Consider the following 11054-nt stretch of genomic DNA (forward strand, 5'->3'; position numbering starts at 1 on the left):
ACCGTAATTTCAGTTGTTTATGAGCAAAAGTATAATTTAGCTAGCAGGGAGTTTTTAAACACCTCTATGTGCCATACTCTACAGTAGCATGTACTTAAGGGGTAAGGAGTTTCAAATAAGTCCCTGCCCTTTGGTTGCTTATCACCTTGTGGGAGGCAGACATTGAGTAAATGATTGCACAAATCGTCATAGTTGTAAGCACTACCAACAAAAAGATAATGTACCATCCAACACTCTTCCTCCTTCCTATATTGAATCACCAACTCTTATCAACTCAAGTTTGTAAGTTTCTCTTCCATTTGTCCTCCTCTCTGAATCCCACTGCTAACAGAATCTGTCATTTAGACCACTGAAATCACTTCTTCACTGGTTGACCCTTGTACCTGTGGTCCATTGACCAAACTACATCCATAGAGATCTTTTTAAAATGCAAATTTGCATGTCTCCTCCTTTTTAAAAACACTTCATTCATTTCTATGGTGCTTGGCATGAGGTCTGTTCTTACTACATCGCCCTCTAGGACCTGCATAAGTCTCTCTTACCTCTGGTCACCCTCCCTCTTATTTTCTCTATGCCTGTGATAGTCCACTGTTTGAGCCTGAGACTGTTCCTTTCCCTCTGCCTAGAGAACTCCATTGCCCTCTGTTCCTTCTCCCACTAATTTTTCACTTACTGTTTCCTGTTTTCTGCAAGTGTCTAGAAGATTTACCAGGTCAGCTCGCCATATCATCCCTTTCCCACCCTGTGTTCTCTGTTTTCAGCCAGGGGCATGTCTGTCTGCTTCACTGCCATCTCCCTAGCAGTACCTGACCCAAGGGGGATTTTCAACAGGGATTTGTTCATTGAACTTGTTGGATAAGGGTCATCAGTAGGAGATGTTTAAAGGACTCTCTTTAAGGACTATTGTCTTTCAGGCAATAGATGCTCATTATAAATAAAGACTTACTGGGAGCTGTTTCCCAGTGGTATATTTTGTTTGTTTACATCTTAAAATGGGTGACAAATCATAGGAACTTCAGAGTATGCAGATGGCAGAGTGAAGGCAAGGCAGATCAATGGGGAATGTTTTGTTCAGCAGATATGTAGAACCCTCAAATAACTATGTGAGTGTAACCTCTACCTATCATTTCTAAACCAGAAATAGGAGCTCACCAGGCAAAGAAGAAGAAAACCACAGCTTTTACTCTGCAAATGTTTCATCCTAGCTCAGCAATTTATTTTCCATAGGTCCTAGACAAACTTCTTTTTCAGTTTTTCCATGTTAAAAGAATATCACAGTGTGAGCTTATCTTACCAATGAGGAAAAAGAATAAGGTGCTGGGTGAGGTGGCACATGCCTGTAATTCTGGCAGCTCGGAAAGCTGAGGAGGATAACATGTTCAAAGTCAGCCTCAGCAATTTAGTAAGTACCTAAGCAACATAGTGAGACTCTGTCTTAAAATAAAAACAAAAAGGGTCAGGGATGTAGCTCAGTGGTAAAGTGCCCCTGGGTTCAATCTCCAGTACCAAAAAGAAAAAGAGTCAGTCAGTGTGAGCAAATTTCCTAATACTTTTCAAATTCAAGGAGGTATTTTCTAATGTGGAGTTATTCTTATTCTGGCTATACTCACATTCTTCATTACGAAAGAAAATCAATATTGCTCTTTCTCTTTATCCACTTTCTCTATCCCTACCTTCCCTTCATGAATAATTTTAATCCAAATGACATTAAGTGAATGGTATACTTGTCTTCATGTCAATTGAGTTAGGAGACAGAGGTACTCAGAATGGGTGCCACAGTCTAAGAGGTGAGAAGGCCTCATGCTGGGAGCTGAGCTTGAGTGGGATAAGGAGAACACGTATGTGGAGGAGGCAGCTTGGTGTGCAGTGTTAAACCCCAAAAGTAGTGAGGAAGGCATACATTTGGTGAAGAATGGGATACTTCAATAATCTCAAAAAATCCTCCCTCTAGAAAGGACTAGGGATCAGGGAGCAGCTTTGTCCATATGTTGTGGAATTCTGAGCAGTTTCAAAATTCTAAATCTGGATCCAGCCTTCAAGATAGGAAGGCATACGAGCTAAAGTCAAAGGAAACGCTATAACTTTATCTGTTGTTATTTGCTTATAGCTTTCTTTATAAACCCATGTCTGTGGGCCTTCCTTTGTTCTCTTGCTGGGGCCCTGCAAACCCCAAGGAAGGCCTGCTGAGAATCCTCCTGGTAACTTTGTTTTCCATTTTATTTTTCCAAAAACAGAAATTAGGAAAGTGGCATTTAAAAAGCCCTCTGGGCCTGTTTGTGCCTTTCATCGAAGAACCATAAATTGCTGGTAAACATTTCACAAGCCAAGTTGGCACAGGAATAATTAAGCTACAGGAACAACTAGCACATGCCAAGCAGTCACTTCGGAGCCAAATGTCAGTGACTGGAGATGGCCTGACCTGGTTAGAGCAGCCCCAAGTCCCCTCCATATCTCAGGATGGGCATGTTGCTGTCTCAGCTCTATTCAGTCTGACCCTCACTGCTCTGAATAAACCTGATCTTCCAAGAGATTTGCCTTGCTCTGCAAAAACCAAGATTCATGTTCAGTTTACTGAAGGTTTGTACTTCCAAACTGCTTACAGTTTTGTTTTTCTCAAAAGCAAATTTGAAAACACTCTGAATCTCTCTCCTTCCCTTCTTTCATTTCTTCTCTTCTTCCCTCTTTCCTTTGACAGATTTGCAGAAAGAGAAAGTTAATGGGAATTTCTTCTGTCCTGGAAAGTAAACAACTTGTTAATGAAGGAAGCAGACTACTGTATGCACCCAGAGTCCAGGACTTGTGCTGGCCATCCCAGAGGTAAGGGCTCCCATCCTGCACTTCAGCAAGTTGGAGGGCGTCTTTCTATCTCTTTCATCATCGCTAACCACGTACAGTGGATGCTTCTTTGATTGCTCAAAGGAGGGGCTCTCAGCAGAAGTTGAATAAAGGAAAAGTACAAGATATCATCTGACTATGTTTTATTCATGAGAAACAGCATGAGAGCAGTGCAGGGTGAGGAAAGAGCTGTTGGTCACAGGGGGTAATTTTTCCAGTCACACCCATGAACTCAAACAATTTCAGGCTGTTGGGATACAGAGAGGTAACCCCAAACATTTCAGTTTCACCTGGGCCTGTGTGATTGACTTCATATAAAAAGGACAATTTTGAAGGTCAGTCTCATGGGTGGCAGAACTGGGGGACAGTCACACAGACAAAGATCCCTTCCACTTCAAAGATTCTAGGATTTTAATATTTCAAGAGTTTGAGAGGAGGGATGCTCAGCTGAACACAGGAAGTATTCCACTGTCACCTGTCAGGGTTGAAATATTGACACAGCCCAGTCTGGCTGAGATTGAATTTGATACTTTACCTGAATTTGGGTTTAAGCTAATTGTGGTCACACAAATTATGAATATAGGATCTTAAAAATAGTATTAGCTTTGTTTAGATGAATATAAAAGATTAGAAAGTGTGACTTTCACTAATATTGAAAAAGTATCAGTGGACCATATATTTTTATTAGTAGTATTATTGACTCATTCATTTAATTACCAGGGCAATTTCCTAAAGAGGAACAGCAAAGATTCTGAAGCCAAAATAAATGAATGCAAGCTGTCCAGGTTATAGCAAGTGCAGGACTGTGAGGGGCCTGGGATCCACTTCCTCCCAGAGGGAGCATGGAGGTAGCGTGGAGGCGGAGGCGGCGATTATGCAGAGACTGACAGGAAAGCCCAAGTCTCACCAAATGGGAAGGAGGAGCTACTGACAGCAGCAGAGGCAGCTCCCATCCATTCCTGCTCTAAGCTGTGCTTCTGCCTCCACCACCCCCCTCCCCAGCACCAGCTGACCCCGACTGAGTCTCAGGGCCTGCCACTGTCTGGGGACACTCCCATCCTCATCCCAGGAATGTCAGGAGGCCCTTCACCCTCCCTCCCAGTCCTGTGGCTCAGAAGTGTTATCCTCATCTGGAGTACAGGGCCTTGTCCTGAGAGCCAAGCAAGTCAGCTCCTGCATGTTTCCTTCCAATCTCCTGCAACTAAACCTTTAATTACGAAAAGTGTTTTTGGGCAATTTTGAAAGAATTTTTTTCTCATTTAAAACTTTTAATAAATTACATATTGAAAAAACAACATTTTGGATTGGTTTTAAGAAAGTTTTGAGTATATATTCCTAATGCATCCACATTAACTAAATTACACACATGTGCCAATAAGCTGAAACATTATGTACATTAAAAAACATTTACTTTAGTTGTTATTGATACAAAATTTGCAAAGCATTTACTTTAGTTGTTATTGATACAAAATTTTGCTATTATTAAAAATGTCATTACCAGTAATAGCAATATAATTAGTGATAGCAATATAATTGAATATATCACAACTGAAATTTTTGATTTAGTACTTTGCAATAAAAAAATCAAAGGTCTGGTTTCATGTTTGGATGTTTTCAATATATTCTCTTTTTTTCCTCCACATTTTGTATTGATGCATTATAGTTGTACATAATGATGAAATTTGTTGTTATATATTCATGTATGCACTCGATATAATAATGTAATTTGGCCAGTATCACTCCACAGCTCCTACCCTCCCTCCACCCCTGGCTCCTTTCCCTGTTCTTCCTTTGCTTTTCATGCAATCATCCCCCACCTTTCTTTTCTTTTTTCCTAATTTTCACAAATGAGAGTAAACATATGTCCCTTGCGAATGTGGATGCTAATTCACAATAAAGGTGGGGGGCACTAGGGAAATTATTAAAATATTTCAGATGCTGTGCTACTGTCTTCAGGAAGAGAATCTTTTCTGCCTTTTTTTTTTTTTTTTTTTCTCACAGCTTTGTCCTAAGATTAGACGCAATTGGATTTCCTTCATGAAGGAAATCAACATATTCTTAGTAGGAATTGCAAATCCTGGCCTCTTTTCCTTCTTAACAAAGATCACTCTTTGAAGGAGCTTCCTAGATGGATCTGTTTGTGGACTTTGATCCCAAACCCAACTTCCACAGGTATGTCCAGGTAACTAGTGTGACAAAGGGCAACACAAACTATAAGGATGTTTTCATTGTCTGTTCTACTTTTTGCCAAGCGTAAACCTGGAAGGCTGGTTTTTAACACAGGAGATGTATAAACCAATGTGCTTTCTTTCAAGCTTCTATTGCTTTCTATTTTCACCTTTATAAAGAATGTCATATGAAAGCTGTGGCTGGGGAGAACCCCGTGCAGCCCTGGAGTTATGAGCTACCATATACTTCTCACAGAACTCTGGAACAGAATCAAACCCCCGTTTCCATATTGGATGGGAGCTTAGTTTGGAAAATTGTGTGACTGTAATAGGCACCTAGTAACTGTCCCCTGGATAGTCATAGAATAGCCACTGCCCTGTTAACTGCTAAGTCCCTCCTCAGACTCCCAAAAGCCAAGGATAAGCTGCAACACTTCTCCAGCAAGTTTGAGTCTAAGAAACTTGAATTTACTTGTGAATACCTTATTAAATTAAAAAAAAATTGTGTATGTTAAAAAGCTCAAAGCAGATGGCACTTGATTACCTTCTACTATTAGGAAGAAGAAGACTCATTCTGCTATGGCCTTAGTGGGTTCTTGTGCTCTCCATCAGTAGAATCAGATAAAGTAACAAGTGGGACAGGGACAAGACTCTTAATGGGACTTCTTCCTGGAGAACAAGGGAGACATTGCAATGACTAAGACAGTGTGGATTTGGCTCTCAGGACAAAGGAAAGAGCTAGATTTTTTCATGTGAAAGGGTGCGGGGTGGGGGCAGCTAGAGTTTAGGAATGTGAGTTTAGGCTTTAGGGACATTTCATAAAGGTGTCTTTCTTTCCCTGGGCAAGCATTTTAACCTTGAGGGAGAGGTAGTTAGCTGGTTATCCTCCTGCCAAATATTATGTCCCTCATATTGATGTCATATTCGGTATAAACATAATTTTGCCTTGAGATGAAAAGGAGTTTCTCCACATGGGTGGAGAATGGAAGAGAACAAGAATCATGGCAAATAGGGTCCCAGGAATTTGCAGTGTTTGTGACTTCTCAACAGTTTGATCCTTCATGTTGTTTGTCCTTGGAGAATCATGGCAGTGGGATCCTGGCTTTGATGATATTACCTCATTTTTGAGCCTGATAAGACTGTTGGAAAGTAAGTGAGCAAGAAGGTCAGGAAAGGCACAGATCATACTCTTAATAGCTGACAAGTTAGGGAAAAGCACATGCCATGCTTTTAGTAGCTAACAAGGTACAAGTTAAGGCTCAGAAGTGTATTTGCCCTTTGGCCTATGGTGGTTCCCGACTGTCTCAATTCTATAGAGTAAGTAAATCACCAGTTTACTGAGTTGCTTCCTATCTCCTTCCACTGCAGTAAAACTGTGCTAAGGGTTTTACTCTTCTGATGGGTACAGTGGTTCTGCATTCATGTTGGCTAGGACTTTGATAAGGAGAATGTGGTATTTATTAAAGAAGTGGGAAACAGCATACCAACCCCAAGGATTGACTGGAGTTAAAGCATTACAAAACATTTTTATTGCAAGAAGGGACCGGGAAAAATGACTTTAAGGAGAGTTGTTTTTTAAAAGTCTTTCTGTTATTGTGGCAACAGTGAATAACAGTCCAATCTAGTAATTGCTTAAGTGTTTGAAGAGTCAAGCATCTGGGAGAATGGGGAGCAATGATGCAGCCCCCTCTGCCCTGTGTTAATCTCTCATTCAACAAGTATTGTATGTCAGCCATATCTAGGTTGTTTGGGAGATACAAAGTGTATAAGAGGACAACACTTTCCATTAATAAATTTAAAATCTAGTAGAAGAGGTTGGCTATACACATGCAAATACCTACAATGTGACATAATACAATAGGAGACAGGCCATGAGAAAAGTGCAAGGTATGTTCCTAGAGTGACTGGGACATTATGTAGGGAGCTGGCCTTAGAGCTGAGCAGGAACAGGACAAGATGAGAGGGAATGATTTAGTTAGCTATTCACTGCTGTGACTAAATGATCTGTCTAGCATAACTGTAGAGGAGGAACGGTTTATTTGAGGGATCATGGTTCCAGAGGTCTTAGTCCATAGAAGGCCAGCTCCATTCCTCCAGGTTTGAGGTAAGGCTGAATATCATGGCAGAAGAGTGTGGTGGAGGGAAGCAGCTTACATCATGGTGATCAGAAAGCAGAGAGAGTCTAGTCTTCATATTATAAAATATACAACCCTTAGCCACACACCAATTCACACCTCCTTCAACCACACCTCATCAGTTCAATTAATCCCTTCAGGAATTAATTCACTGATTGGGTTTAGACTCCTACCCTAATCATTTCTCCTCTGAACCTTCCTGCATTGTCTTACATGTGAACTTCTGGGAGACACCTCTCATCCAAACCATAACAGGGAAGAATCTTCAGGCAGAGGACACTGCAGGAGTGAGAGCAGAGTCCAACTTCCTCCTCTGTGAAATCTTCTCTGACACTCCCCTCTTGCCCTCCCTACTGTCCCCATCAGACAATCTGTGGTTTGAACATACTATCATTGTTACATTGTAACTGCTATTTGCAAATCTGTTGCTCCAGAAACCTACAAACTCTTTTAGGGTTGGGGTGTGTCCTCTCATCTTTGTCTTCCTAAAATTTAGCAGGTTTTCTGACAGGGGCAATTATACAATAAATTCTGAAGGAAAAGGGAAACCCAGTACTGAGCCCATTGGTGACCAGTTAGAATGACAGTTTAGCAGGAATAAGAGATTCATACAAGGAGCAGTGGGAATCAAGGCTCCTACAGGAGGTTGGCAAGTGGGTGTGATGGTATCAAGCACAGGTGAGGAAATGGAGCCGCGGATGCTCCTATAGGTGACTGGTGAGACTGCAAGTGGGTGGCACTGTTTTGGAGAACAATTCATCAACATCTCATTGAGTCATAGATGTTTGTATCCTGTGCTCCAGAAATTCCAATTCTGGAATTGGAATTTGAATTGGTTATGTATTCAAGGAGATATAAAATATTCATGGCAAAAAGTTGAAAATTGCTGGGCACTGTGGCAAACACCTGTAATCCCAATGTCTCAGGAGGCTGAGGCAGGAGGATCACAAGTTCAAAGCCAGCCTCAGTGACTTAATGAGGCCCTAAGCAATTTAGCAAGACCCTGTCTCAAAATAAAATGTGCTGGGGATGTGGCTCGGTGGTTAAGTGCCACTGGGTTCAATCCCTAGTAACTTCCCCCTACCCCCCTCCAAAAAATATATATATATATGAAATAAACTCAATGTCCATCAACAAAAGTGTTGAATGAGTAGGTATAGATACATGTATCATTGTGTGGAAATATTATAAACATAATATAAACATAATATTAAGTGGAGAAAAAATCAAAGACTGTAGATTATCTGTTATATTTTATTAAACTAGGCTGTTCTGTTGTATTATTTATAACACACTGTAAGTATCCTAAATATCATATAAAATGTTATTTAGGTCAATGATATGGTAGAATTGGAATACAATATTAAGGGGAGATGTTCTATTTGGTAGTTAACTAACAAACTTCTTCAGGTGCTCAATCAGGAAAGGAATATCCTGATAAGCAAGCTTCATGTCAGCTTAGAAAAGAGTTGTATAAAATATTGGGCAAATCCCAGAGACTCAGGAGGCTGAGGCAGGAGGAGACTCTGCCTCAAAATAATAAATAAAAATGACTGGGGATGAAGCCCCAAGGCAGAACACCCTGGGTTCAATCCCCAAACCAAACCAACCAACCAACAAACAAAAAAAAATACTTACCAAAAAGACAACTTATCACTAGAGGTGGGCAAGAAACACATCTCCCTGCTGCGGTGTCCACTAGCTCAAGTTCAGATGGAACCAGAGATAGTGACTGGTTTGAAACTTAACTGTCCGAAAGCCCAAGAGAAGGCTTTAGGGCTAGTGGAAAATGTGTACGTTGTAAAGGGCCATGTGGAGCCAGCGCCAAGAAGCATGGTTTCTCCCTCAAGTCCAGCACTTCCAAGTCTTGGTCAGAAAACAAGTGTGTCCTGTGTATAGGAGAAGATGAAGATGATGGGGCAGAATATTTGAATAAAAGGGAAGAGAAAAGACAGGGATTTCCAGAGGACAAGTCATAAATCCAAAATAGAGAAGAGGAACAGAATATCAAGTGCATAAAGGCAAGAGCAGATCCTGGATCACAGGAGAGGAAGACAGAACATGTGGAAGTCAACGTTTCCCCAGGGCTAGGCCAGGGGAGCCTCAGCCTCTCTGGGAGCTTTGATGCAGTGACTCAACCAAACTCAGGAGGGAGAGCTCAGTCTCCAAAAGGAAGAGGTGCCTCCTTCCCCAGTATGTCCCATGACTCAAACTTGTGTCCCTCGCCAAGATGACCACCAGGTCGAGTATGATGTAGAGCTGCTGCATGTGCAAGAATAGGACCTCCTGTACCATATGGAAGAAAATGAAGACACAGACTTTACAGCTGACCATGAAATTCCAGCTGCTCACATAGCAAATTTGCCAGAACAGAATGGTACCTCCTGTGCCTGGGAACTCTACCACCCATCTGTGGGGGAGGAGATGTGGTTAGTAGAGGAGGGGACTGGGATAGTTCCTCCCACTTCACCTGCTCCCCACACCCACCCCAGACCTAAGATTAGGGAAGGACCTCAAGCACAGCAGACAGGGACCAGCAACCAGGGAAGGAAGGATACAACAGGGAAAGAGCCCACATCAGAATGCAAAAAAGATTAAAGCTGGCATTGTAGACAGAGAAGCCAATGAAGACCACCTGAGCACTGGGTCCAGCCACAGCCCCTGCTGAAGGTCCCAGAGTGCCTCTGCACTAGCCCATCTGGACACTGGAAAGTCCAGGTAGTCACTGTCTCCACTGTGGCTTGTGAGTCTGCCCCAGTGAGAAGTCCCTCAGCTCCTCCTGTGAGTGGAATGTCCACCTGCCACGAAAAAGTCATCTGAGCAAAGAGTCTGAGTCAGCCCAAAAGTTCATCTCCGAGATGATGGCAACACTTTACAGTTCCCATACATCACATACCTATACATGAACACTGTACATGTATAACTATGTATATATTACATGTGGTACTATAAATGTATATATTGCATATAAACTATATTTCACATATATTATTTATTTTTTATTTATTTTTTAAAATTTATTTTTACTGTAAACAAATGGGATACATCTTGTTTCTCTGTACATGAAGTAGAGGCATACCATTTGTGTAATCATACACTTACATAGGATAATGGTGTTTGATTCATTCTGTTATTTTTTTCTTCCCCCCACCCCTCCCACCCCTCTTTTCCCTCTATACAGTCCCTCCTTCCTCCATTCTTGCCCCCCTCCCACCCCCCATTATGTGTCACCATCTGCTTATCAGCAAGATCATTCGTCCTTTGGTTTTTTGAGATTGGCTTATCTCACTTAGCATGATATTCTCGATATTCTCCAATTTCATCCATTTGCCTGCAAATGCCATAATTTTATTATTCTTTATGGCTGAGTAATATTCCATTGTATATACATTCCACAGTTTCTTTATCCATTCATCAACTGAAGGACATCTAGGTTGGTTCCACAATCTGGCTATTGTGAATTGAGCAACTATGAACATTGATGTGGCTGCATCTCTGTAATATGCTGATTTTAAGTCCTTTGGGTATAGGCCAAGGAGTGGGATAGCTGGGTCAAAAGGTGGTTTCATTCCAAGTTTTCTAAGGAATCTCCACACTGCTTTCCAGAGTGGCTGCACTAATTTGCAACCCCACCAGCAATGTATGAGTGTACCTTTTCCCCCACGTCCTCGCCAACACCTATTGTTGCTAGTATTCTTGATAATCACCATTCTCATTGGGGTGAGATGGAATCTTAGTGTGGTTTTGATTTGCATTTCTCTTATTCCTAGAGATGTTGAACATTTTTTTCATATATCTGTTGATTGCTTGTAGATCTTTTTCTGTGAAGTGTCTGTTCATATCCTTAGCCCATTTGTTGATTGGGTTATTTGTATTCTTGGTGTAGAGTGTTTTGAGTTCTTTATATATTCTGGAA

At 41.4% G+C, this 11054-nt stretch overlaps 1 long non-coding RNA gene across 1 annotated transcript; it reads left to right on the forward strand.

Annotated features, from left to right (window-relative positions):
• The first annotated feature begins 2456 nt into the window (after positions 1–2456).
• On the forward strand, positions 2457–4935 carry LOC124984511 (uncharacterized). The gene is made up of 3 exons (XR_007108693.1): positions 2457–2577; positions 2696–2817; positions 4837–4935. It is a non-coding gene; the product is annotated as an uncharacterized LOC124984511 (long non-coding RNA).
• Positions 4936–11054: the final 6119 nt, after the last annotated feature.

Source organism: Sciurus carolinensis, chromosome 5 (genome assembly GCF_902686445.1).
Source record: "Sciurus carolinensis chromosome 5, mSciCar1.2, whole genome shotgun sequence".
Classification (NCBI taxonomy): domain Eukaryota; kingdom Metazoa; phylum Chordata; class Mammalia; order Rodentia; family Sciuridae; genus Sciurus; species Sciurus carolinensis.